At 35.5% G+C, this 21,542-nt stretch overlaps 1 protein-coding gene across 6 annotated transcripts in view; it reads left to right on the top strand.

Moving 5' to 3' along the window:
- Positions 1-21,542, top strand: part of SESTD1 (SEC14 and spectrin domain containing 1) — a 150,876-nt gene that overhangs the window by 15,607 nt on the left and 113,727 nt on the right. Inside the window, exon 1 of one of the 6 annotated variants that reach the window (XM_045806230.2) lies at positions 17,217-18,418. The exons of the other annotated variants lie outside the window; for them this stretch is intronic. The gene's annotated coding sequence lies outside the window, so the exon portion shown is untranslated. Of the gene's footprint in view, positions 1-17,216; positions 18,419-21,542 lie in introns of those variants that run through there. 6 annotated transcript variants of the gene reach the window in all.

The following is a 21,542-nucleotide window of genomic DNA, read 5'->3' as shown; positions in this document are numbered from 1 at the left end:
AAAAGTTTTAGAGTTTTCTGTTTTGCATATAAGACCATGATCCATTTTGAGTTAATTTTTGTGTTTCTTTTTTTTCCCCCAATGTATATCCAGTTACTCTAGTACCATTTGTGAAAGGCAGTCTTTCTGCCTTGAGTTGATTTTGTACCTTCATCAAACAACAATTGGGCATATTTATAATTCTATTTATGGGTTCTTTGTTCTGTTCCATTGACCTATATGTTTATTCTTCTGCCAGTACCACAGACTTAATTACCATAGGTATATAGTAAGTCTTGACATCTGGTAGACTGAATCCTCCTACTTTTTCTTTTCCAAATTTATTTTAGCTATTGTAGGTCCTTTGTCCTTTTATATAAATTTGAGAATAATCTTCTCTGTATGTACAAAGGATCTCAATGAGAGGGATTTTGCTAGGAGTTGCACGAAACCCATGTATCAATTTGAGGAGAATTGACATCTTTATTGCGTCTTCCAATCCATGAACATGGTATCTCTCTCCATGTTTTGTTTTTTTTTTTAACTTTTTTTTTTTTTTAAAGATTTTATTTATTTATTTGACAGAGATAGAGACAGCCAGCGAGAGAGGGAACACAAGCAGGGGGAGTGGGAGAGGAAGAAGCAGGCTCATAGCAGAAGAGCCTGATGTGGGGCTCGATCCCAGAACGCCGGGATCACGCCCTGAGCCGAAGGCAGACGCTTAACCGCTGTGCCGCCCAGGCGCCCCTCTCTCCATGTTTTATAGGTTTTCTTTGATTACTCTCATCAGCGTTTTGTAGTTTTCAGCATGGAAGTATTGTATTTTTTTTTTTTTTAAGATTTTGTTTATTTGAGAGACAGAGAGAGATTGAGAGAACGAGTGGGAGGAGGAGCAGAGGGAGAAGCAGACTCCCCACAGAACAGGGAGCCTGACGAGGGACTCGATCCCAGGGGATTATGGGATTATGACCCGATCCGAAGGCAGATGCTTAACTGAGCCACCCAGGTGCCCTGTATATGTTTATTAGATTAATACCTAAGCATTCTGTTATTTAGAGTGATTATAATGGTGTTGTATTTTGTGTTCACAGGCTTATTATTAGTATATAGAAATATAGTTGATTTTTGTGTTATATCTTGTATCCTGCAACCTTACTGAACTCATTTATTAGTTTTAAAAGTTTTCCAATAGATTCATGAGGATTTCCTACATAGACAAATGAATCATCTGTAAAGAGGGGCAAATCTCATATCTTGCTTATTGATCTGTATGCCTTTTTTCTTTTCTTCTGTTTTCTTTTCTCTTTTCTGTTTTTCCTCTCTTCTTTTCTTACTGCAATGATTAGAACTCTCAGCACAGTGTTGAATAAGATTGATGAGAATGAACATACTTGCCTTGTTCCTTATCTTAAGGAAAAGCATTTAGTCTTTGACCATTAAGGATGATGATAACTACACTTTGCACAAGGTCTTTATCAGTTTGAGAGAGTTCTCCTCTATTGATATCTTTCTATCATGAATGGGTGTTAAATTTTGTGAGTAGGGTTTCTGGAAAAACTGGTATGATTATGTGATTTTTCTCTTTTACCCTGGTAATGTGGTAGATTACATTGATTTTGAAATACTGAACCAACTTTACATGGAATAAACCCCACTTGGTTATTTTGTGTCATCTTTATATATTGTTGAATACTATTTTGTTAACAGTTTTTATTTACATCTACATTCATGTCTTTGTCTGATTTTGGTATCATTGTGCAATACTGTCTTCATAAAATGAATTGGAAAGTGTTCCGTTCTATTTTCTGGAGTAATTGTTTAGAATTGTTATTAATTCCCGTATAAATATTTGATAGACTTCTTCAGTGTAAACCATCTGGGCTCAGATTTTTTTTGAGTTGTAAATTACAAATTCATTTCCCTTGATAATGTTTAAAGAGCTATTCATATTATCTGTTTTACAGTAAGTGAGTTGTGGTAGTGTTTTTTTGAAGGAGTGGCCCATTTAGTCTGAGTTGTGAAATCAAAGTGGGTAGAGGTGTTCATAGTGTTTCCTTATCCTTTTGCTCTCTGTAGCCTATAGTGATATTCCTGTTTTAATTCTGATGTTGGTAATTTGTGTCTTCTTGCTCTTTTTTCCCCTTTACTGTTTTCCTTGTTTTGGGTTTATTTTGTTCTTCTCTGGAGTTAGGAGCTTAGTTTATTAATTTGAGATTTTTCTTCTTCTAATGTACGTATTTAGTGTTATAAATTTCCCTTAAGCACTGCTTTAGTCATGTTCCACATTTTTTGATATACAGTTGACCCTTGAACAACATGGGTTTGAACTGTATGGGTCTACTTATATGTGGATTTTTTTTCCAGTAAATATATTGGAAAATTTTTTGGAGATTTGTGACAGTGTGAAAAAACTTGTGGACAACCTGGGTAGCCTAGAAATATCAAAAAGATTAAAGAGCTGTGTGAAGAATGCATAAAATAATTTGTAGATACTAGCCTATTTTATAACTTACTATCATAAAATGAACACAAATCCTTTATAAAAATCAAAAATTTATCAAAACTTACACAAACACTTCCAGACCATTCATGGCACCATTGGTGGCACCATTTGCAGTTGAGAGAAATGTAAACAAATTGAAAGATGCAATATTATATCATAAGTTAACTGTGATATATACTGTCCTACTGTAATAATTTTGAAGCCACTTTCTGTTTCACATTATCTTAATTTCTGATGTTTAGTGTTAGTAATATGCATAGCATCTACAGTTTTGTATCCTGTAAGACAGTATTGATGTAGGTTTGTCAGTACAAACAATTCATCTCTTAAAAACAGACAATGTAATCTTAAAGTATTGATAAATGCAGTTCAGTACTGTAAATGTATTTTCCTTAGGATTTTTTTAACCTTTTCTTTAGCTTACTTTATGGTAAGAATAAAACATATGATACATACAACATATAAAACCAGTGTTCATTGACTTTATGTTATCTGTAAGGTTTTAGGTCACAGTAGTCTGTTAGTAAGGTTTTTGGAGAGTCCAAAGTTATGCGTGGATTTTCTACTGCATTGGGGGTTGGTGCCCATAACCCTATCATTGTTCAAGGGGCAACTGTACTGTATATTTCTTTTATATTCCATTCAGTTCAGTGTATTTTTATATTTTTATTGTTATTATAATTTTAATTCAGTGTATTTTTAAATTTCCCTTGAGACTTTTAAATAAACCCTGAGTCAGATAAGAAGTGTGTTAATTTCCAAGTAGTTGAAGATTTTCCTTTTATCTTTCCCTTAGTGAGTTTGTTTCTGTTGTTGTAAGAGAAGATACTTTGTATAATTTCAGTTATTTTAAATTGGTTGAGGTTTGCTTTGTGGTCCAGGGTCTTTCCTGATGTGTGATCTATGCTAGTGTGTGTTCCATGAGCATTTGGAGAAAAATAAGTATTCTGATGTTGATTGGTGGAGTGTTCTATAAATGTTGACTAGATCCTGTTGGTTGATAGTGTTCTGAGTTCTTTAGCCTTCTGATTTCTGTGTAGTTGGCACCTGCACAGATTGCTATGTCTTTTTGATGGATTGACCCTTTTGTCATTCTGGAATATACTTCTCTGTCTCTGGTAAGTTTTTTCTGAAATCTACTTTATATATTAATATAGCCACTCCTTTCCTTTGGTTAATGTTTACATAATTTATCTTTTTCCATTCTTTTACTTTCAACCTACCTTTATAATATTTGAAGTGAATTTCTTTTTTTTTTTTTTTTAAAGATTTTCTTTATTTATTTCGGACACAGAGTGAGCACAAGTTGGAGGGGCGTGGCAGAGGGGGAAGCCGACTTGCCAGTGAGCAGGAAGCCTGTTGTAGGGCTCTATCCCAGGACCCCGGGATCATGACCTGAACTGAAGGCAGACGCTTAACTGACTGAGCCACCTAGGCACCCCTTGAAGTGAATTTCTTATAGACATCATATAGTTGTCATGTTTCTGAAGGTGTTTAGATTTTATATTTAAAATAGTTGTAGATGTGTTAGGGCTTAACTGTGCCATTTAGTTTTTGTTTTCTGTTTCTCTGTTTTTCATTTTTCTGTTTTCTTTCTCTGGATTACTTGAGAATATTTTAGAAATCCATTTTTATTTATATGTTGTGCTCTTGACATATTTCTTTGTGTATCATTTTTGGTTTTTGCTTTAGGTATTACATTGTATGCACATGACTTATTAAAGTCTATTGTTTTCATCATCTGACCAGTTTGAATGAACTGTAGAAATCTTGCCTTCTTTTATGTTCCTTTATTCTTTCCTGTTTGTAATTGTCTAAAAATTTTTCCTGTACATAACGTTTAGAACCATATCAGACAGTTACAACTTTTGCTTCAACTGTCAAATATAATTTAGAAAACTCAAGAGGACAAGGAAAGTGTATTTACCTGTATTTTTGCTTACTGTTTTCTTCTTTCCTGATACTGTAAGGTTACTTCCCATTATTTTTCTGTTTGGAGGACTTATTTTGGTCATTATTTTAAGGTATGTCTACGGGTGACATTCACCCAGTTTTTCTTCATTTGAGAAGGTCTTGATTTCCCCCTGTTGATATTTTTGTTGAGTATGGGATTCTGGGTTGACACTCTTTTCTTTTAGCACTTGAGTAATATTGGGCTACTTCCTTCTGGCCTTCATTGTTTCTGATGAAAAATCGCTGTCATTTGAGTTGTTTTTCTCCCATGGGTAAGGTTTTGTTTTTTTCTGAATGGTTTCTTTGTCCTTAGTCTTCGGAAGTTTACTTATGTTGTGACTTGGCATAGATTTCTTTGGGTTTATTCAATTTCAGGTTCACTAAACTTCTTGAACCTGTAGGTGTATGTCTTTTGCCATATTTAAGTACTTTTTCAGTTGTTCCTCACCCCTCCACCCCCTTCATTGATATAAATGATAGGTCTTTCGTTGTCTCATGGCTCCCGGAGGATCTCTTCATTTATTTTTCAGTCCGTTTTCTTTCTTTTGTTAATATTGGGTAATGCATATTATTTCTCTTCTAGTTCAGTCGTTATTTTCTCTGTCCCAACCATTCTGCCTTGAGTCCATCTAAAGAGTTTTTTCATTCAGTTACTGTATCGTTTAGTTGCAAAGTTTCCATCTGGTTCTTATGTCTTCTATTTCTTTGCTGAGATTTTGTTTGTTGAGGCTAGTTTTTCATTTGTTTCAAGCATGTTCATAGTTGTTCATTGAAATATTTTTATTATGGCTGCTTTAAAATCTTTATCAGATAATTCTAACAGCTTTCTATGTGGTCTTCACTTTCTATGTGGTACTGGGTGGTGAGGGCTCATTCTGAGATGAACGTCTGATACCCCTTCTTGGCTACCTGTGACACCACCCTGCTTCCAGGTCTAGGTGTACCTCATTACATACTCCTGAGGGTGGAAGTCTAGTCTCCTCACTCAGGCTTTGCTGACATGGGTAAGAGTGGGGTCACTTTTTGGGTGGTGTTTAGCTACAGTAGTGCAGTTATTACATAAAAGTTTTCTGTCTTGCTAGGCTGCCTTTTCTTGGTCTTTTGGCTTAAGAGAGCAAGCGTTAGTATGGGCCTTTTAAATTTTGATCTGTTGGTGTTTGCAGGTAGCCAGCATTTTAGCTCCAGCTGTGAGTTACATGAAGACAAAAGAAAACCCAGGGCATTCATTCACCACTGAGTTGTTTTTCCAGTCCTGAGGTCCCTAGCCAGTCTGCCTTCCTCTTTCCACCTTTCACAGACTTCTTAGGTTTATGTGTAAGGGTTTTCAATTGTACCTAGTGGGAGGAATGAGAAAAAGTACATCGACTCCATCTTCTCAGAAGTGGAACACCCTGTCATTCTTTTTTAGTTAGTCCGACAGGGACAGACTAACCAGTCTGTCATTCAGAGACCTTTCAGTCTGTATGCAGTCTTAGCTTTTCTTCCCATCTCTTATTCCTGTTTGTCTCCATCACACTAAACTTCCTCCTTTGTTCTGTATGGATTCTACACTTGTACAGTCTTTATACCATGGCCTTGATCAACTTATTCTTCTGCCTGAAATGCCCCAGTTCTTCCTCTCAAGGTATTTCCTATCACCTTGTAACTTGCAGGCTATTAGGTATTTGCATCTCATCAACTGTTTTGGAGAATTTTAACCTAGAATTACTGTAAAATATTGAAATAATATATTTGCATTATAGTAGCCCAATATTCTTTCTAAAACAATCATCATGGTTTTAATTGTTAAAATATCTGCATCACCAGCTAGTGATAGTGGAGGACTTTCTTTTTGTTGAGTAATGAACTTAAGTGTTGTCGTACTGCTAGATTAGTTTAAAGACTTAAATTAGTTGAATGACAGTTCTTTGAGATGTTGTTAGTGCTAAATGATACCTTAATATTTTATTCTGTCTTAATAATTATAGAGTCCTGGCTAATGGTTTTGAATTCTAATTGCACATTACACTCAGCTGGAGAGCTTTGAAGCCGTTCCTATGCCCAGGTTCCAACCCTAGAGATTCTGATTCAGTTGACCTGGAGTGGATATTTTTTAAAAGTTCCCCGAGTGATTCTAATATGTAGCCAGATTGAGAACCCAGGTCTAGAAAGAGACTATCAAAAAATACAAGTGAGTATCAGTGGTTTCAGTCACTTTTAAGGTTCTGTTCTGGAATGCTTCCATCTGTGCAGTTTTGAACTTTGTCTTTCAGTGTTTTTACCTTAGCAGACTTCTAAAAACCCTATTGTACATCCTACAAATGACTCACATGTGTGATCGTAGTGTAAAGAATCGCATGAGATATGATCTGATTTGCAAAGAGAACACATTTTATGAAAAAAGCATTTCTGTAGGTAACTTAAAATTAATAAAAAATTATCTTTTTTTTTACAAGATGGTCATAGGGACACTGCAGAAAATACAGCATTCTATCATGTAGTCTATTTAAATAGAGTTTGTTAATTTATAATACTAATCTGACTTCTAGTATTTATTTTTTGTCAAGCACTGGGATACACAGTAAAAATATAGTACCTTAACTAGTTGTAAAAAGGAATGTGCTACTAGAGCAGAGAAATCTGACATTGGCATTGATTAGTAAATATGGCATTCTTAAATGTCTGATGATAAAATTGGTAGATGGGTAGCATCTAAGTAGTTAGTGTATTTAACTTAAGAGGTTGACAGGACTTTAAGTTTTGATAAGAAAAGCAGTTAAGGCTAAGGAAAAAAACATAGGTTAGAGGAAGAGGAAAGAAAAAAGAGGTCAGTTAATAGAGAACACTAGAGAAAAAAAATAGGATCAAAGACAAGAATTCAATTAACTTTTATGACAACAAAGCCTTTCCTCTGAGGAGGAAGAAATTAGGTGCTCCAGTTTGTTCTTTATTTTTGGGACACTTGCTTAGTTTGCTTTGTTATATATGACCTTTATAAGCAAGATACACAAAGAATTATAAGATGACACTGACTTTGTTCTTCAGTTAGTAATGTGCTAATAAATTTTTAGTTTCATATGGAAACTGACATGACTGTGAGGGGACTATTTCAAAAGAGCTGTAGCTTATATTAAGAAAATTTTAATGCATTATGATTAGAATGTTATTGGATTACTGTCAAATTGTTAGATTTTTTGTTTTTCTAAATGTAGTGTATGCTATAGGTAAAATGCTTTATTTGATATATATCTTTATGGAATATAAGAATTTTGAAAGAAGTTAATTCATGATTATAGGACTTTTTTTTTAAGATGTAATTTACTTATTAGAGAATGCATGTGCATGTGAGCAGTGGTAGAAGCAGAGAGAGAGGGATAAGCGGACTCCACACTCAACGTGGATCCTGATGTGGTGCTCAGTCCCACTACCCTGAGGTCATGACCTGAACTGAAATCAGGAGTCAGATGCTTAACCCACTGAACCACCCACGTGCCGCATGATCATAGGACTCTTGAGAGAAGGTCAAGAGAAAGCATTCGTTTTCAGTAGGCTAACAGTTTCCTATGGGTGTATTAATGTCTTTATACTTGCAGATTCATTTCAAAATTTGTTGCCATGGTTGTATCTCTGTCCTTCTAGTAGGCAATAAAGGTACCAACCCCGTGGACTCTTATCTTTGGTGAACAGTTGTAGAGGAAGTCTCTGTACTCCCAGACATTGAGGGGAGATTTTAAGTACCTTTATTGCTATGGAAAGTAAGCCTTTTGCCATATTTGGCACACATGTCTGATTATCAGTGTTTATTCAGGAAAATAATCACTTTCCTTATTCCTAAAGAAAATAAACTATATCTTTATGAAAATTACCACTTAAATATCTTCAAACTAATTCAGCCATTTCTCTTATTTATTGAGTTCCTTCTGTGCTCCACATACTGTACTTGTCATTTGTAGGGAAAGGGTAGATGTCAAAGGAAAGTGAAATTGACCCAGTCCCTGAACTTCCAGAGCATATACTTTTAATAACAGATGCTAAATTTTGTGCTTGGAAATATAGGCTACGATAGAAACATGCAGGAAGGGCCAGGTAAGCAAAGGTCAGATCATGCTTGTTCCTCAAAATGCTAAGACAGAGAGTGACCATTAGAAAAACCAGAAAGAGATACCAAGGACGTCAACAACAGTGCTTAATTTCTATAGTTATGATTTTGTATGTGACAGCATTTTTTTCATGGAAGTTTTTTTTTTTTTTTTTAAGATTTTATTTATTTATTTGACAGAGATAGAGACAGCCAGTGGGAGTGGGAACACAAGCAGGGGGACTGGGAGAGGAAGAAGCAGGCTCATAGCGGAGGAGCCTGATGTGGGGCTCGATCCCATAACGCCGGGATCACGCCCTGAGCTGAAGGCAGACGCTTAACCGCTGTGCCACCCAGGCGCCCCATTCATGGAAGTTTTAATATAGATTATTATGTCATTTATAATTTGAGCATCTCTCTTTTAAAATTACAACGCGGTTTCATTTATCCCTATAATGTGTATACTGTAAAGGAGTGCAAGTGTAACGTTTGTAGTATTTTTCTTTAAACTTCTTTGTGGTAGATTATATAATCAGTTTACTTTTAGATCGAGAAAATTAAGAAGTTTTTAGATTTTTATGGGGTTGAATTTAAATCAGGAGTTACTGCTTTTAAACTACTTTGACCAAAAGGGTGATTCTTGTATTAATTATTAGGAAGTAAAATTACTTTTGGTTTCCTATTATATCACTTACATAAACTTACTTTAGTTTCAGTTCATGATTTAAAGGCCTATGAACAACAAAGTGTTCTTAAGCATCAAACTATAGAAAATAAAACTTAAACTACTTCAGATTTTTTGTTTTCCAGAGATGAATGCAAAAAAAACTTACATCTAGGGCTTGTTCTAATTTGTATTAAATAACAAGCAAAAGCACATGTCATCTCCCCTGTGAAATATGTATTAGTTTTACGATTATTTTTTTATTTTCTCAACTTTTACTTCTCAACATATAGATTGAGGCTTTCTTTCTTTTTTTCCCCTGTGCTGCATTCTCATATTGTGTGTATTTGTATATGTAATTACTCATGTTAATAAACACTATTTGAGGACCTATTGTATTCTAAGTTAATTCAACAAATGAACATAACTTAATCCTGTCTGTCACGGAGTCCCCATTCACCTTAGAATGGGAGATAGTTATACTGTGTGATAAGATAATAGAGATGGTGGAAGATAAAATAGTAACACTAAGAAGGGAGAGAATGGTTATTTATCCTCACACTGAGTTTTGTGCCAGGGAAGCTTTCACAGACACGGTGAAGCTAAGATAAGTTTTAAAAAATAAAGAATAAATGGGAATTTCTTCGACTAGATAGAGAAGGGTATTTCAGCAGAGAGAGCAGGATATGCTACAGCTCAAACAATGAAAGAGCGTTGCAAGCTCTGAGAACTGCACTTGGCTTCTTGCTGATGAGAAGGACATTAGGTGGAGAGAGTCAGGGGAACAATCTGGAAAAAACTTAAAGGCTGGCAGAAGAGTTGGTCATGGAGAACTGTTCAAGATTTTCTAGTAGAGTAGTGAGGTGATTAATTTTGCAAGTGTGTAAAAGACGAGATTCTGAAGTAGGGAAATCTTTCAGAGGTTATACAGTAATTGAACCAATAGTGCTGTTGAAGAGAAGAGGGTAGAGTGGGCAGGTTATGTGGCCATTTGTGTAGAGGGTATAGGAAGAGAGTAACTTGAAGGTTTCTCTTTGGTTTTTGGTTTTGGTTTTTATAAAAATGTGTGTGCGGGTGCACACATGTTGGGGGAATGATGTAGGAAGGCTTATTATCAAATATTTGATTTTACCCAATTTTTAAATTTTGAAATAACTTCAGACATACAGAAAAATTGCAAAAATAATTCAAAGAATTCTGTACACTCTTTAGCCCAGATTCACCAAATGTTGACTTTTTATCACATTTGCTTTTTATAAAGCAGTGAATATATGTTATTTTTTCTGAGCCATTTGAGAGCAATTGCAGACTTTATGTCCTTTTGCCCCTAAATACTTCAGGGTGCATTCCCAAAAACCAAGGATATTTTCTTATATAACCACAGTACAGTAATCAAAGTCAGGAAATTAACTTTGATACAACAGAGTGTGTGTTTTATTCAAATTTTGCTGAATTTTTTTTTTTTAAGATTTTTATTTATTTATTTGACAGAGAGAGACAGCCAGCGAGAGAGGGAACACAAGCAGGGGGAGTGGGAGAGGAAGAAGCAGGCTCATAGCGGAGGAGCCTGATGTGGGGCTCGATCCCATAACGCCGGGATCACGCCCTGAGCCGAAGGCAGATGCTTAAGGACTGCGCCACCCAGGCGTCCCAAATTTTGCTGAATTTTATAACATCTTTTTAAGTAAATAAACTTCTTTTTTTTTTCTTGGCATAGGTTCCAGTCTAGGATCATGTGTTATTTTCACATGTCATACCTTTTAATCTTTGATTTCGAACACATCCTTGGTCTTTCCTTGTGTTTCATGATAGGACATTTTTGAAGAATACATGTCAGTTGTTTTGTAGAAATATTGCACCATTTGGGTTTGTCTGACGTTTCCTCTTGAGGAGATGTAGGTTATACAGTTTTGGCTGGAATACTACAGAAGTGTATCTGTATATCTCATCTGTAGGCCCATGCTATTGTTGTTCTATTACTGGTGATGTAAGTTCTTATCACGTGGATATGGTGGCGTCCTCCATGTTTCCCCACTATAAACTTCTTTTTCCCCCCTTAGTAACTAATAAATATCTTTAGGGGAGATGCCTTGAGAATCCCTAAGTATTTTATTTTTTATAACTTTTTTACCCATGAGTTTTACCATACAATGATAATTCTTACCTGAATTATTCTGTGTTCTTCTGACATGTATCTATAAATCTTTGAGCACTTTATATTCTGGCAACAAGATTTTCCAGAGTCATCTTATATTTTCTCTACCTGGCCTTGGAATATGCCATTTTTTCAAGGAGTCCTGATTCTTTTAAGGGGAGTAGTATTTAGAAACTAAGATCCAGGCACCTGTGCTCATTGCTACTGAGGTGTTAATTGATTTTAGGCCTTTGTATTAGGATTCTCCAGAGAAACAGAACCAGTAGAAATACGCATTAGGAGATTTGTCATAAGAAATTGGCTCATGTGACTATGGAGGCTTCAGGCCTACCCTGCCGAGTAGGGTGGCAGGCTCTGGAGACCAAGGGAGAAGGATGATCCAGTTCAAAAGCCATCAGGTAGGAAGAGCTGATGTTGCAGATTAGGTCCAAAGGCAGTGTATTAGGGAATTCTCTCCTGTTAGGGAAAGGTCAGTCTATTTGTTTAATTCAGGCCTTCAGCTGATTGGAAGGTCACCTGCAACACAGGGGGCAATCTGCTTTACCGATTAAAATGTTAACATCATCAAAAACACCCTTGCAGAAACATTCAGAATAATATTTAATCAAATATCTGGGCACTCTGTGGCCTAGTCAAATTGGCACATAAAATTAATCATCAGAACCTTCTCAGTGGACAGAGCCAAGGAACATGCACACACACCTCTATATCTAAATGTTTTAGAAGCTGTGAGTACATATTAATTTTTTATATTCCAGTCATCATTTTGGGCTTCATTCTAGGCTCCCTCCCCCCGTCCATATTCGTAAGTCCATTTGACAGTGAGAAGTCTGATTCTCATTATTTATTTGCTCAATCCTAGAATACACAGTTTACTTATTTATTTGCTCAATCCTAGAAAACACAGAAAGTAATTCAGAATTACTAATCCTTAACACTGTAAAAACAAACTCATTTATTGGAGTTCAGTATTTATTTACAGTTTTGTTTTGTTTTGTGTACAGCCTTGAGAGTATGTAGTAAAAATACTTGTTCAGAAGTTATTTGGGTTAGTTCTCCCCTCTCCCTCCGCCATTTAGTGCAGTGTTTGTCATTTGAAATGCTATTAGAGACATTTTTTTCTGTTTGATTCCTATTTTGGGGTTTATTTTTCCTCTCATCCTTGTTGATCTTACTATATTTTTTTGAATATGTGAAACATTAGCATGGTTCCAAAAGTCAGAACTACACGGAATCATCTCTTCTCCTTTTCCAACCTCCCATGTTCGGTACCCATTCTCCCCTGTTTTCTGTAGGCAACCACTCTAGTTTCTTATTTATCCTTTGTTTCTCTTTGAGCAGAATGAACAAATGTATATATTCTTTTTTTCTCTTTATTACACAAAAAGTAACATACTGCAGACATTCTTTTGCACTACTTTTTTCACTTAATGTGTACTGGATATCCATGTTATTTCATAGAGATTTTGATTATTTTTTAGAGCTGCATAGTACTCCATTGTGTGGATATACCCATTCTTTATTAAACTACTCTATTACCTCTGGACGTGCAGGTTGTTTGCAATTGTATTTTCCAATATTTTATGTACTGTAGTGAATAAGCTTGTGTAACATGTATTTTTATCTTCTTTTTTGTATTTTTACTTTATATGTTTCTTATTTTGCACGTTTGTGCTTTCTCTTTTTTTCTGAATTAACCTTGTCTATTTTATTAATTTAAAAAAACCCCAAGATTTTAATTTATGAATTAGATAGACTTTTTTTTTCTAATTCTCTACCTCATTAATTCATTTTTCATCTATCATTTCTATCCTTGTGTTTTCCTTTGGTTTACTGTGTTCATTTTGAACTAGGAACTTATTTTTACTATTGATATAAATGTTCACAGTTCCAGATTTTCCTCTTTTCAGTGCATTAGATGTATCATTTTCATATTATTTTTTGAAAATCTAATTTTGATTTTACTCAAGAGTTGTTTAGTAGTAGAAAGTTCTAAAATTTTGAAGTAGAATACCATGATTGCTTTTGATTTTGTTAGTAATGTCCAGTTTTATTAGAATTGTTTATATCATGAAATATACTGTTGCTTTCTTTAACACCTACAGTATGGTCGCTTTTTTTTTTTTTTTTTTTTTTTTTTTTTTGGTGATCAGCATTCATGTCCACTTGAGAAGCAGGTAGAGCTTTTATTATCAGGCTGTAAAACTTGATATATACCTGTAAGGGCTACCTTATTTATGTTATATGAGTTGTTTATCTTCTCGGTAATTCTTATATTCTAAGTTAACTTCGTGTTTGTTTGTGTGTGTGTGTGTGTGTGTGTTGATTTTATATGTTATTAAAGCTATTTTTCTGTATCTTTTTTTACGATTTTTATTTATGTATTTATTTGACAGAGAGAAAGGCAGCGAGAGAGGGAAAACAAGCAGGGGGAGTGGGAGAGGGAGAAGCAGACTTCTCGCTGAGCCCGATGTGGGGCTCGATCCCAGAGCACTGGGATCATGACCTGAGCCGAAGGCAGATGCTTAACAACTGAGCCACCCAGGCGCCCCTGTTTTTCTGTATCTTTGTGTGCCTGTAGCTTCAGCTTTGTAAAGGAAGTTGTTTTTTGATGTATACATATTCTTACGTGTTATGCATCTTCATTGTGTATTGTGGCTTTTAGCAATAAACAGTTTCTCTGTCACATTTAATGCTTTTTAAAGGCTTGAATTCCTTAGTATCAAGATCATTCTTCCAGGTTTCTTATTGTTTCTATTTGCTTGATATGCCCTTGCCTATCCTTTTATTTTTTAGTCTTTCTGATTTGCTTTGTTTTAGGTTATGGGTTATCTCTTGTATATAACAATTAGTGAGGTTATTTTTTTTTATGAGCCATATTAAAAATCATTCTCTTTTAATGACTGTTGAATATGATCTCAATTGTCAAGTTATTTTATGTTATAAATACTGTGTACGTTATATTTTTCTTTGTTTCTTTATGATGTGTTTTCATTTAAAGAAATTCTTTGGATATTTTGGATTTGTTGTTTTTCTTATTGGTACAGCAGCTACTTGTGTATTTTGTTTATTTCCTTATTTTTTCTACTATTCTTTGTTAGTTTTTAATGACATGTTTTGATTCTTATTCTTACTTCAACAGTGAGTTTATTTTACATTTTTTTCTCTTCCATTTTAAGTTGCATTTTCTCTTCAAACTTTAATTGCAGTTTTATTTTGCTTTTTTTTTTTTTAAAGATTTTATTTATTTGACAGAGAGACACAGCGGGAGAGGGAGAAGCAGGCTTCCCGCTGAGCGGGTGGGGGGGGGTCTATCCCAGGAACCCGGAATCATGACCTGAGCCCAAGGCAGATGCTTAATGACTGAGCCACCCAGGCGCCTGTATTTTGCTTTTAGTTTTACAAATAAATATATTAAACCCTCACCATCAGTTCTTTGCTGAAGTTTCCCAATCACCCACTGGTTAGATATAGCTCAATTTCTAGTAAATTTCTTAAGAGCTCATGGGCACAGTTTTCCCTAGTTCTTGCATATTTAAAGTTTTTTAGTAGCCTTGATACTAGAAGGACAGCTTGTCTAGAAATAAAATTCTTGGTTCACACTTACCATGTTTACGATGTGGTCTTGCAGTGTATATTGTCAAGAAGTCTGTTGCCAGCCTTAAATTTCTTTTTCCTTTTTCCTTTTTTTTTTTTTTTAAAGTAGGCTTCATGCTTAGTGTGGAGTTCAAGTGGGACTTGAACTCACGACCCTGAGATCAAGACCAGGGCTGAGATCAAGAGTCAGACGCTTAATCAATGAGCCACCCAGGGGCCCCTACTAGTCTTAATTTTCTTGTCCTTATTGTAAGTTATTTCATCTTTCTGCTTGGAATCCCTGGTCTTCTTATTTTTCCTTTTATTTTTTTAAGTTTTATTTATTTATTGAGAGAGAGAGAGCGTGCACGTTTAGAAGAGCATGAATGAGGTGAGGGACAGAGGGAGAGAAGTAGAGAGAATCTCAAGCAGGCTCCACACTTAGCACAGAATCCAATGTGGGGCTCTGTCTCAGGACCTTGAGATCATGCTCTGAGCCAAAATCAAGAGTTGGATGCTCAACTGACTGAGCCACTCATGTGCCCCTTTCCTTTTATTTTTAAAGTTTAATAGTTTTTCTAGAGTTTATGGTAGCAGGTCAGTTTTCCCTGCCATCTAGTGGGTCTTCTGTTTCTGTAGTTTTTTGGATTATAGTTTTAAATATTAGTTCCATTCCAGTGTTTTGTTTTTCTTCTTTAGGGGCTTCAGTTAGCATAATTATATCTTCTTTGTCTATCTTCCATATCAGAAACTTTCTACTTTTACTTCATTATCTCATTTTCATTCTCTCGTTTCTTTTACTGTTTCCTTCAGTGTGTTTTATTTGAATTTGTTGTGAAGCACTGTATAATTTTGTTTTCAATTCTGATGCGATTTTTTCTTTTATTTATTTTTAAGATTTTATTTATTTGGGGGGGAGAGAGAGAGAGAAAGCAAGCATGTGTGCACCGGCAGCGGGGGAGGGGTAGAGGGAGAAGCAGACTCCCTGCTGAGTAGGGAGCCTGACATGGGGCTCCATCCCAGGACACTGGGATCATGACCTGAGCCAAAGGTAGACGCTTAACTGACTAAGCCACCTAGGTACCCCTTTTTCTTTTATTGCTTAACTGAGTTTAGTCACTTCTTTTTTCATATCTTTTTGCTTTTGTCATTTTTTTTAGGTTTTTAAAAATTTCTGATTCAGAGTGTTTTTTCATATTCCAAATGCCCATTTAAAGAGATGTAATTCAGTTTGGGATGTGTATTAAAGTTTTCTGCTTCGTTGTTGTTTGGGGGGTACTTTTCATCAGCTTAATTTTTCTGATTTCATTTTTTATAGTAGCCTTATATAGATTAAGATTGCTTGTGCCTTTGCATTTCTGTGAGCAAGGATGATGTTTTAGGGAGGTCTTATAAGAAGAATACTAAATCAAGAGTACACTCTCTGTCACTGTAGCAAAATATAGTTTGATAGATGTCTTTATTTCTTCTTGTAGGGGAAAGGATTGTGTGTCCCTCAGTTTGCCTCTGTGGTAGATATGTGGTAGATTGCTGGGAGGTGTAAGAATCAATCCTAGGAAAGGGCTCTGGAAGGCTGATAGGTGTGGTTCCTTTAATTTTAAGCACTGAAGCCAGTGTAATGAGCTTAAGTGAAAAGGATAGGATTTAAAGAATTCTGGCCTATCACCCCACACAGAAATGCAGCTGGGCCCTCTTCAGGTACTGAAACCAGGGTGTGAGAGGTAAAGCAACTTGTCACAGCTAATAAGGGACAGAGTTAGGATTTGACCCCTTCTCAGTCTGACTTCAGTCTTAATCATGACACCTGCTGACTCTGCTTGTTTTCAGGAGCTCCTCAAACAGTATTGAAGTCATTAAAAATGGGAAGTGCTGCTTTGGTGCCTCCTACCTAAGTGGTGTGCTTTTGTGCTAGAAGCACTGATCACTTCAGGAAAGCCCTTTTAAACTCGATCATTTTTTAAACAGTCGCCACTGTTTCCCATTTAAAAAATTTTGATTTGTTGCTGTGGTCACAATCTCACATTTTAGAGTATAATATTAGATGATGGCAAAAATTACATTGCCTCAATTATTAGAGATATTTGCTAGTAAAGGGGCACCTGGGTGGCTCAGTCACTTAAGCATCCGGCTTTTGGTTTCAGCTTGGGTTGTGGGATTGAGCCCCATGTAGGGCTCTGCGCTCAGTGTGGAGTCTGTTTGAGATTCTTTCCCCTCTGCTCCTCCCCCTGCTTGCATGCATGCATGCTGTCTTTCTCTCTAAAATAAATAAATGAAATCCTAAAATATATATATATATATATTTGCTAGCAAAAACCTCTTTTTGACTATCTAGAGGAATCCCAGAGTGTCTTCTATGGTTCTTTTGTGAATTTTACAGATCAGATAATCTGCATAATCTGCCCAGTAAAATGTGGGTGCTAGAATCAGGAGCCATCTAAATATTGCAAAAAAGAACTAGGAGCTGGAAAGTATTTATAGATATTAAAGTAAGAAAATGAGTTAGTTGGAGGAGGGGATGATGGTGAATATTGTAATAAAAGTGAAGATATAGTTCAGAAAATGGAAAAATGTTCATGTTATATTTAGTGATTTTTTTCCAAGTGTTGAAATATAGGTAATGAAAACTCACTTAGGCTCTAAAGGTGTAAAGTTAAATAAGCCAGTTCTAAAAGCCAGAAGTTAGAATGGGTTGTAACGTAAAGTGGGCTTTATAAAGTGCCTCTTTCCATTCATGATCCTGATGGGCCAGGTCCCAAGATGTTTCCTGAACTATGTAATTTAATATTCTGCTCAAAGTAAATGCATGTTCTATTCATAGTGCTTTGTCAAGTTTAAAATTACCTAAGCTTGTTTTCTCTTACTCTTTCTCCTGTTTCCTAATTATTCTGCCCGGTGACTCTTAAATGAGAAAGCCTTGGCAGGATCACGAGAAGGGAGTTAATTCGGCAAATACTGTGCATTGGTCATGTGCCAGGCGTTGTCCTAGGCAAACACACACATTCAAACAAATCCAAATGCAACACCTACTTTAGATTTCAGAAATAACCTTTTTGGTTCTATTGACTATGTAGCTAAAATAAAATAAATTGTTATTAAATTTGGAACTGTGCTCTTAACTGTTGAAATATATTGCATGCAAAACCTTTGGACTCTGTTTTAGGTTTAAACAATATATTTAATTAATAATCTGCCTGTCTTTGACCAGCCACTGCTGTTCACACATGATGGTGAATGCCTGTTGTGGACAAACCCTTTTCTTAATAATTTATTCACTTAAAAACAGAGTATGATATGGTGATGGTGGTAGAGGGAGGGGGAGACCACTGAAGAAATGACCCCAGTCATAAAATAAGAAAGACCTGAAGAAACCGGGAACAAAAGTTCTCCAGTGCCAACAAAGCAGCAGAAGCAAGGATTCTGCCTGCCTGCCTGCTTCTTTTTATATTTTGGTTTCTGCTTCTGACAGAATTGGTCTCCTCCTCAGCATCAAATACTCAGATCTTTCTCCATAAAGGGTTTTAGAATATAATGGTGAGTATGTAAATATTTTAAAATTATGTGTAGTCTATTTCCTGTGTCGTCTTGATTTTGAAATAAAATATTGCTAAATGCAAAAAATTTTTATAAAGGATTGTAGCTTCCTCTTTTACAGTATTGGCATGTTTAAAGATTGAATCTTTTTATTTTATCGTAGACATTTTCAAACATACCAAAACAGAATAGTAAAATGAACCACTGTTTACGTATCCTCTACTTCCAACAGTTATCAACACATGGCCAATTTTATTCCATGTATGCCCCTCCCATTATTGACGTAAATCCCAGACACACTTCATTTGCAGATATTAAAGTATGTTGTTAGAAGATAAGAGACTCTTAACAAGTATAACCTTTGTGTCATTATATTTTTAAAATGAGCAATTTTATTCAAGAGCTGTTAAAGACCTTTATTCATATTAAACAAGAGCATGAGAAGTAATGTACTTAGACCTTGGACCCAGCCTTAGGTTTAAATGCTAGTTCTGCTGTTTGTGAGCTACCTGACTTTGGGCAGGGTAACCTCTCTTCATCTCACTAAGCCTAGTTTACTAAGCTGTTAAATGGTGACAACACTACTTCTAACAGTATTGTTGTGTGTTATAAATGAAGCAATGAATGCAGAGTGTTTAGGACACTGCTTTATAGAACATTCTAGTAATGTTACTCATTGTTATTTTTATTTGGAGGTATAAGGAAATACACAGGTAACTAAGATTCTTCCTTACAGGGTAGGTGATTCTTTAAAGTGACTTGCATTCAGTTTTAAGCCTTTGATATTTAGGGCCTACAGAACAGTCTTAGTACTGTTTTAGTTCAAAGGCACATTTTATACTTTTCTCAAAAGCAGTCTTGATTTGTTTTAAAACATGATACCATTGAAAGGAATAATTATGTAACCTTTAATCAAATCTTGGATGTCTTTATGTGTGTTGGTGTGAAAACTTTGAGATATTCTAAGAGGTAAGACATTAATTCATAAATCTCTCCTTATAGGTTAAATGTAAAAAAGCAAATCTCAGTCCCCTTTTTAGTACCAATTTACTTAAGGTGATAGGAAGTTTGGGCATCTATGAACATAAAAGTGGTATGAACATTATTGCTTATACTCTTCTTTCTTCTCTCTGTTTAATCCACTTAATCTTTATTCTTACTGTTTGACCCAGCCAGTATATACAGTGTTGAACAAAATTTGTCTCTGCAGCTGAAGTTCTTTCATAGCAATGTGTTTTAAGTATAGTGGAAGTTGGGGATAAATTGCTCAGCATATGCAATTCATTTTACAGACTTCCTGGAACATACTGCTTACATATTTTTTGTATTTATTTTTTAGTACTTAAAGTATTTATTTTTTTCATCCAGATTTCCCTAATCTACAGAATGGGCAATTGTTTATTTTTTAAGTTACTTTTAACAGCTTTATTGAGATAAATTTACATGCCGTAGAATTCATCCATTTTAAGTGTACAATTCAGTGATTTTTTTAGTTGATATGTGGAATTATCACCACAATTTGATTTTACACTTTCATCACCTGAAGAAAGAATCCTCATGCTCATTACCAGTAGTTCCCCATACATACTCTAGCCCTAGGCAACCACTAATTTACTTTCTGTCCCTATGAATTTGGCAGTTTTGGATATTTCATATAAATGGAATCATGTAATATGTGACCTTAAAAACATACTAGTTTTTAACGTTCATTCATGTTATACTGTGTGTCATTACTTCGTTCCTTTTTCTTGTCAAATAGTATTCCATTATATGGATGTACCACATTTTGTTTATCCATTCGAAATTGACGTGTGTTTCCATTGTCTTGAGTGTTATGAATAGTACTGCCATGAACATTTGTGTGTAAGTTTTTGTGGGGATGTATTTATTTATTTAAAAAACTATTAACATGTATGAAATAATGGTTCTCTGCTATTTGTGTTTTCATATATTTATATTTTTTTAGATTTATTTATTTGAGAGAGAGAGGGAAAGCACAAGCATCAGGGAGGGGAGAGGGAGAAGCAGGATCCCTGCTGAGCAGGGAGCCCGATGTGAGGCTTGATCCCAGAACCCTGGGATCATGACTGGAGCCGAAGGCACTTAACCGACTGAGCCACCCAGGTGCCCCTATTTGTGTGTTCTTTTTTTTCCAGTGTGGTGTTTGATATGTGCCTTATGTTGACATTGTATAAACAAAAAATGTGATAGCGCCAAAATCTCAGTTTGTGTTATATGTGTATTTCAGTGGAACAAAAGTTCTCTTGTGAATGTGTGGTATCCAACATATAAATAATTGGATACTAAAAATTAATTTTTATGCCAATTCTTTGGAAATAGGAATCTGATGATACGAATGAAGCTTTGTTCAAATCCATTAGACTTAACATCTGGGATATTGGATTTTGTTTGAGATCAGTTCAATGAAAGGTGTGTATGTCTTTGTCAAGGATAGAGGAAGAACACTTCTTCCTAGGGTAAGGGTTAAGAGAGAACAGGTTTGGAGATTACCCAGAGAAGTCCTGAGATGAAGAGAAGGGCAGGAGATACCTATAGCAGGTGAAGAATGGTTGGAATTCAGAAATGAGACCATGAGTTTGTAAAGTTATTATGGCTGGATGGGCTTCTTCTTCTGGTGATGGAGGGAGACCTGCCCAGCCATGTGAACTTGATGGACATATTCATTGTCCAGGAGAAGGAAGTGGTCCAGGCTTCTTGGAGCTCGGGAAGGCTGAAGAAACCATGCAGATAGAGAGCTCATCTGAGAGCTTTGGAAGTGTATAAAGAGGCTTTAGCCATGGGGTACTTTATAGCTGGGGTTGCCAGAAATATCTTTACCTTCCTGGAATTCTTCAAGTGTGATTCACTTTGCTAAAGCAATATTCCCTTTTCCTGCTCTTCCCTACTTTTGGTGAAGAAGCAGCCAAACTCCTGAGAATTTATCACTACACAGACAAGAAGAACCAAAGATTTGAAAAATTCATACAGTAAAGGAATTTTTAAAGTTGTACTTTCAAAAAATGGAGGTTTGCAGCTGCTAAGGGTTTGGTAGAATAGCTAGAGTTGTGGAGAAATCCTTAAGGAACCGACTTCCCTATGTTTCTGACCTTGTAGATAACAGTGT

This window comes from Ursus americanus, chromosome 1 (genome assembly GCF_024610735.1).
Source record: "Ursus americanus isolate L20-20 chromosome 1, mUrsAme1.1.p, whole genome shotgun sequence".
Lineage (NCBI taxonomy): Eukaryota > Metazoa > Chordata > Mammalia > Carnivora > Ursidae > Ursus > Ursus americanus.
The sequence above is the reverse complement of the archived record's forward strand: the minus strand, read 5'-3'. Positions and strand labels throughout refer to the sequence as shown.